At 37.1% G+C, this 7,838-nt stretch overlaps 1 pseudogene; it reads left to right on the forward strand.

Moving 5' to 3' along the window:
• Positions 1-5,453: 5,453 nt before the first annotated feature.
• Positions 5,454-5,997, forward strand: LOC101620534 (annotated as a pseudogene).
• The last annotated feature ends 1,841 nt before the right edge of the window (positions 5,998-7,838 follow it).

A 7,838-nucleotide genomic window follows, 5' to 3' on the forward strand; every position in this document is an offset into this window, starting at 1 on the left:
GAACTATGTTGACAGTCTAATGGAAATACTTTGGAGGTTCCAACTTTTTGTTCTGTGGACATTTTTAAAGATACTCTCTTTAAATTTGATATGAAATTTTTCATTATCATATTTCTTAGGGAAATTTTTGTATTGAAATAACAGAGTGATTTATTGGCTTCATTAACATGGATGTTCACATTTCTTTTCAGATCTTGGAAGCCATCTGACATTACTACTTTAAATAAGATTTTCTATCTCCCTCTCAAACATTTTTTGGATAGTGTATTACAATTCACTTAGACTTTATTCTTTGTTTCTTTTTTCTTTTCCTACTGGAAATACTAATGGCCTCCCTAAACTTTTTACAATTACTATAAAGATTAAACCACATAAAAAAGTGCTAGGCACATGGAAAACTGAAAATTATTTTGACTGTAATACCAGACCTACTGCCACCAATTTACAGTGATTATGTGATGTTAGTTAACTTTCCCATGACATTTGCCATTAAAAAATGAGTGGCTTGAATCTGATAAGATTTAAGGTTCCTTCTATAGATCTTTTTAATGATATGCCAATAAATTTACTAGAATCATTCCTCATGTACTACTTTATGTAGACCAGTAGCATGACTATAGCTAATTTAATTTTTAAAAATCTAATTAATATTCTCTGATTTCAGTGATAATTCATGACATCTTAGTGAATGAAGGTGGACATTATGGGCATAATTTCTAGGGGAAAATCCATAAGTCTTCAGAAATATTCAAATCCTAGAACATTCAAAATCAAATTATACAATTCTCCAAGACATTAAAATTAAGGGGAAAATGGCACCTTCTTCAAGAAGTGTGAAGATATGCATTTGCCCTTGTTTTCCTTAATTATGGTATGATTCAATATTAGGAAAACTAGAAAATATGTTATTGAATGCTATATTTAAGAATTTATGTGGTATTTAAGAATATGCTGGTCAGACTACAATTTTGAAATTTGAAGCACTTAAGATTTTATAAATCTTCACTATGACTTTGACATTTGACAGCTATGTTTATTTCATTTTTGCCATGAGGCTTAAGGACAAAGAGGGCATAGGGAAAGACTGAGCAGACTGGAAAAAATTAAGTTGAATAGATCATATCTATCACTTTCATACTTCAAACTTTTTATTCCAAAGAAGTCACAATAGAGATATCTTATTAAATTATACATGCTCTTCTATTCATGTTTTGTTCTATTTCTTTGTGTTATTTTGACATAGGAAAACAATATCATTTCCTAAGTTGACAATTGCACTTTAATGAAGTGTAGTCTTCATTATATTACAAGATATAGAATTTTGCCTTTACCCAGGAAACTCAACACTTTGTCATGTTAAATTCAATGTCTCAGAAAGATTTCATAGTATTTTACACAACATCAAAAAATGCTATTATTCAGGACACAGGGCGTATAGTTGCTCACAGGGGCTATTACTACATTTTCACCTGCATTACCAACTAATTTTAAAATGTTTTTATACACAAAATTTACATTTCTTAGGAGAATTTACTATAGTACTATAGGATTACAAGGGACTTTAAAGGACATATATCCATTTCTTTTGCCTTCAGGCAGCAGAGAACCTCAGTAGTCTTCTTCCTTTTAGGCATACTTTTACTGTGTATATAAATTTTCCTTCAACATGTTCTTAAAATATTCATTGTGTCTCCAAACATCTGGCTGTGTTTCACTAACATATGTATGAATTCATTCAAAACTGTATTGCCTAAGATCAAAAAAACCTCAAATATGTTATAAGTGTAAATTTCTGATATGATTTTGATACTAATTTTCAGAAAATTGTTATTTTGTTAAAGATTTATTTATTCATACAGAACTGGGGTACAGGCCAGAGGTGCGGGGGCAGTGAGAGGCTTCACCAGAGACAGAGTGGGGAGCAGAACAGGCCAACTGATGAAGTACACTGCTGAGGGGAGTGGTGGGTGGGTCAGGAGAGGTCTGCCACACCATGTGGGTCACCACTGGGGTGGAGATTGAACTCATGCTGAAGTGGTTTTAGCTTCTTAGTGCTGTGCTTTAACCACCTGTGCCACCAGGGAGAGCCCAGAAAATTGTTATTTTTAAATATGTTATTTTTAAAATGCCTGGAAACCATTTTAAAAATAGTCTTATCATTCCGGAGCTCTAAAAGTGTTAAGTATTTTCTATGAACGAGGTATATCAGAAAAGAAATTAATATCTACAACTAAACATTGTGATGCTGGCAGTCATCTCTTCTATACTAAAAATAAATTAAACAACAATTTTAAAAAAATGTCTGCAGTTGCTGAAGAGTATTGTATTAGCATATAGAATGATCATATTATATCATTCATACCAGAACATTTTTAAGAAAGGCAGCACTACTCCTGAACTGGGTACTAATAAGTAGGGTTAAACAGTAACAGGTATAAACTGTTGTCACTTTAGGTAGGAAGTGTTAATTTAGGTTAATTGTCTTAAACATGAAGATTTTTAGTTGATTTGTTATTGTGAGTTAGGTTATCCTAACTGATGCAGTCATGGAATGGGAACTAGTGGCTTAATTGAAAATCTCAGAATTGGACACTAGCTTATATGGATTTGATCTAGATGTTGACAATAATTAGAAAAAGGACAAGTCACTTTAACTTTTGAAGCCATGAAGTTTATGGCATTAGACAGTGTTTTTTGTTAAGTGTGGCAGTTGCCACTTACAAGGGCTTCCTAAATGAAGATTCTTGAGCCTCATTCTATTTTGACATATATTATCAATAATAATGGTCTGTAATTTTTCTTTTAAAAATATTTTATTCATTTATGCATACAGGAACTGGGGTATAGTTCTAAGGTGCAGGGAGTAAAGGGATTCACCAGAGATGAAGTGGGAAGCAGAACAGGCAGATCTACTGAAATACAAAGCTGAGGGGAGCAGCGGTGAGATAGGAGAGGTCTGCTGTGCCACATGTGGATAAGCTCCTTGACTGGGGATCAAAGTCATGCCACAGTAGCTGGCAATATCTTGATAGCCCTGAGACTTTAACCCCTGTGACACCAGGAAAGCTCCCTATAATTTTTCTTTTTTAATACCTTATTTGCCAGTTATTTGTGTCAATACTAGCCTCAGAGTAAAAGGAAGGTAAAACCTCTTTTCCTATTTTCTGAAATGTTTGTGTATAATTATATATTTGGGCACTTAATATACATGACAACACATACTGTAGAATCTATCTGGCTCTGGAATTTTCTTTTCTGTGTAAAGAATATGTGGCCTTAGCATGTTGAATTTATATTGTAAATAGCAGACTATTTTACATGTATTAAGTGTCTCTGAATTGATGAACTAACAGTATCATTCTCATTACTTGGGCATACTACAAAAAGCAAATATAGTGTCTCCCTGGAGGCCTAGAGGATAAGTCCCAGCATTATCACCACTGTGGCCAGAGTTTGTTCCCTAGCAAGATCTAACCCACATATGGCACAGCAACAGGCCTCTGTTGTCTCGGCCTCTGCTCCCCTTAGAGTGTATTTCAATAAATCCTCCTGTTCTGCTCTCTACTCTGTTTCTGGTGAATCCCCTCACCCATCTCACCTCTGAACCACACCCCAATTTTTCTAAACACACAAAAAGGAAGATGTAGAGTCAATTATTTATATTTATAGGATATTGATCATGTCTATTTTTATAGCATGCATGATAATATTTTTCATTTGAGAAAACAATGTCATTGGACTATGCAAAGAGGTGGCCTCTGGTCCCTATATCATTAAGCATAAGCTAAACTTTCCCTTGTAGGTAAAAATAATATTCCCTTTGTTGGTAAAATCAGTGGTGGATGAGAAATCACTTGAAGTTGGGCTGCATTGCTCTCTAGTCTCTAAACTGCTCAACAGCAAGGGAATACCTTGGGTGATGTTAGATTTCAACTAGCCATAGTAATGAATCCCATTATTCATCTCCTGAGCAATTCAGTTCCACCCTCAAGGGCACTCCAAAGCTAAAATGTACTTTAGGTTAAGTTTTCCAGTTTTCAAAATATATGTGTATTCAGTTCCTTCACATAACTGCCACTGCTGCTGGCTTGAGAAACCCTTGAGATGACAAAGTCAAACTTTAAAAATAGAATAAAAAGGAGTATTTTTCTCCTTTGATCATATGAGCACTTTAGAAATAAGATTAAAAGAATCTCTAAATTCCTTCATGGTGCTTGTTTAAGTAGGACCTTTCTCTCAAATATATTCTTTTTGTTTTCCTTTGCCTGTCAAGGCATGAGACTCATTTCTCTTCTTCTTCTACTTCTCATTCTTCCATGGAGGGTATGCCTTTCCTGTATTCTACTCTCAGACACATTCTAATTTCCTCCTTCCTAGTGAACCTGAGCTATGATTGATATGCTCACTATTTCCCAAAGAGGAATGTTTTCTTTGTGTCTCCATCACTGGCAATCTCCTGCCCTCTCCTTTGTGAAACCCTTTGTCATGTGTGATACCCATAGCCTACACTGCTGATGTTGCATTTCTCTGTCTACTGTTACCTGTGGGTTCTATATTGTTATTTGCATGCTTTCCTGCACGGTTGCTTAAGCCTGTGTGAGGATGTTCCTACTTTAAATATTGGCATTACCTTATGACAACCTACTTGGATAAGAGGAGGGGGTGCTTCTAGTATTGCACACCACTACAAATGTTGTATTGTTGTGGGAAGAATCATACCACTGGAGGTTCATAATTTTGACTAAGCCCAGTTTCTGCTCATGGGGAGTTATCATGAAATTCACACAGATGAATGAGAAATAAGAGAATGTTATTAGTGTGAATAGCATTTTTCTTCTACTGCAGGATTTCTAGAAAATATAATGCTTCATGAGAAATTATGACTTGAACTTTATGGTCAAGTAAAGTCTCTCCTGATGATTTTTGTGTTTTTTAATTTTTGTGTAAGAGAACTGGGGTGCAAGTTAGAGGTGGGGGTGAGATGAATTACTAGAGACAGAGTGGGGAGCAGAAGAGGAAAATCTATTGAAATACACTGCTGAGGGGAGCAGCAAGTGAAACAGGAAAGGTCTGCTGCACCATGTGTGTTAGCTCCCTGTCTGGGGATCAAACTCAGGCCATGATGCTAATACACAGAAATTTCACCACCAGAGTGGCCTCCATTTTCTGTCAATCTTGTTATAAGTTAACGAAACTATATAACTTGGCTTATGTGAGGGGAAAGAATACAATGAAGAGATGTTGCAGAAGACTTAGACATGAAAGACAGAGTTAAAAGAGAGAAAGCTACATGTGTCAAAAATAGTTTATCACACAACGATACACATGACTCAATCAATATCTTGATATCTGAGTAATAGTGTTAGTTGTGTAATGTTGACCAAGAGTATTCTACAATTAATTTCAAACATAGAATCTACTTCTCAATATTTTTTTATTAAACAAATCAAAAAATGAAATTACTAACACCACAGCAAAATCTGTGGAAACACACCACAAAAGAGCATCACTCATACAGTGATGCTCTTCCTGGGGATAACGTGGGCTTCAATGTCAAGAATATGCCTGACAAAGATGTTTGTCATGGCAACATGGCTGGTGACAGCAGAAATGACCCACCGATGGAAGCTGCTGGCTTCACAACTCAGGTTGTTATTCTGAACTATATTGGCCAAATGCCAGATATGTACCTGTGCTAGATTGTCACCTATTGCTTGCAAATTTGCTGAGCTGAAGGAGAAGATTATCATTCTGGGAAAGAGGTAGGAGAGAGACTCCAAGTTCTTGAAATCTGGTAATGCTGCCAGATGATTGTTATGTTACCAGTTGATATGGTTCCTGGAAGCGCACTGTGTTGAGAGCTTCTCAGAGCTTCTCCTCTGGGCCGACTTGATGTTCATGGTGAGGTAGATGGTTGCTCTGGGTGTCATCAAAGCAGCAGACAAGAAGGCAACTGGAGATGGTCAGGTTACCAGATCTTCCCAGAAAGTTAAATGAGCATTATTCCCAATACCTGCCCCCCAGTCTTAATCAGTTGTGAAAGAATAGAGAACCATCTATAGATTTAGAAGCTATGGGAAGGTTGGTTTGGTTAGGGCAGATGAATAGAGAAACTTTGTTTATATGTAAGCTTGTGAGAGGTCCAAACTATACTGTTAGAGTTCAGGTGTTTCTTATATTTATTTTTGTAATTAAATCAATATTGAGTAAATTTCTTGATATAATGTCCACTTTTATCTTTCCAGTAACTGAAACATGCATCCTAGAAGTAGGAACTTTCCCAAGTCTGCTTTGATTTTGCTACTTTCACAAGACTGCTGCTTTGATTTTGCTGCTTGCTGAAGTGGAGAAGCTGCTGGGTGTACTGCATTCTCTGTTCACAAGCTCCACCTGGCTACCCTGTCCCACTTCGTGACCAATAAAGAATGTTTATGCTATGATAAATGAAATGACAGTTTTCCTCAGACAACTGTACAAAACCTTACTGATTTTGTAATTTGGGATGCAGGCCTTTAGTACTGATCCCACTGAGCCCACTGGTGAGACAAATAAATCTCCCTCCCTCCACCTGTCTGAGTGTTCCTCTGATTTTTCTGAGAAATTGCCATAACAACCTTGTGAATTATAAGTGCCTTAAACTGAGGCTTAATAGTATTAGTTAACTACAAATAGTAGGAAACATAAACATACTGAAAGTTGAAATAACACACTTAAAAGAAAATATTTTAAATAACTTCACCCAGCCAGGCCCTCGAATTTTAATCAGTTTATCAAAGTCTATCTTAGTTATTTGGGGTACAAGCAGTGAGTAAGCTCACAGAACAGTCATCTGGAGTCAGCAAGAGGTCAATCTTAATGACTTGGGGTCACAGAAAGGTCAGTGAGTTCACTGACAGGTCAATACTAATGACTTGGGGTCACAGAGAGGTCAGTGAGTTCACTGACAGGTCAATCCTAGTTTTTTGGGGTACCTTCTAAAGAACAGAGTTTTTTCTACATACTCCCGGTCATGGAAAGGTCATTTTTAACAACGGGGTCACTGAGAGGTCAGTGAGTTCACTGGCAGGTCAATCCTAATTACTTGGGGTCATGGAAAGGTCAATGAGTTCACTGAGGGGTCAAACCCAGTTTCTTGGGGTTGCTTCTAAAGAACAGATTTTTTTCTACACACTCAGGTCACGGAAAGCTCAATCTTAATGACTTGGGGTTACAGAAAGGTCAGTGAGTTCAATGACAGGTCAATCCTAATGCCTTGGGGTCACAGAGAAGTCAGTGAGTTCACGGAGGGAGGGGTCAAACGCAGTTTGTTGGGGCTGCTTCTAAAGAACAGAGTTTTTCCTACACACTCAGTCATGGAAAGGTCAATTTTAATGACAGGGTCACTGAGAGGTCAGTGAGTTCACTGGCAGTTCAATCCTAATTAGGGTCATGGAGAGGTCAGTGAGTTCATAAAGGGGTCAAACCTAGTTTCTCGGGGTTGCTTCTAAAGCACAAACTTTTTCCTACACACTCAGGGTAACATAAAGGTCAATCTTAATGACTTGGGATCACAGAAAGTTCAATGAGTTCAATGACAGGTCAATCCTAATGTCTTGGGGTCAAACACAGTTTGTTGGGGCTACCTATAAAGAAGAATTTTCCTACATGCTTAAGGTCATGGAAAGGTCAATCTTAATGACCTGGGGTCACGAAGAGGTCAGTGAGTTCACTGACAGATCAATCCTAATTACTTGGGGTCATGGAAAGGTCAGTGAGTTCACTGAGGGGTCAAACCCAGTTTCTTGGGGCTGCTTCTAAAGAACAGAGTTTTCCTACACACTCAGGTCACAGAAAGGTCA

Source organism: Condylura cristata, unplaced genomic scaffold, assembly GCF_000260355.1.
Source record: "Condylura cristata isolate star-nosed mole 26May11 unplaced genomic scaffold, ConCri1.0 scaffold00008, whole genome shotgun sequence".
Taxonomy (NCBI): domain Eukaryota; kingdom Metazoa; phylum Chordata; class Mammalia; order Eulipotyphla; family Talpidae; genus Condylura; species Condylura cristata.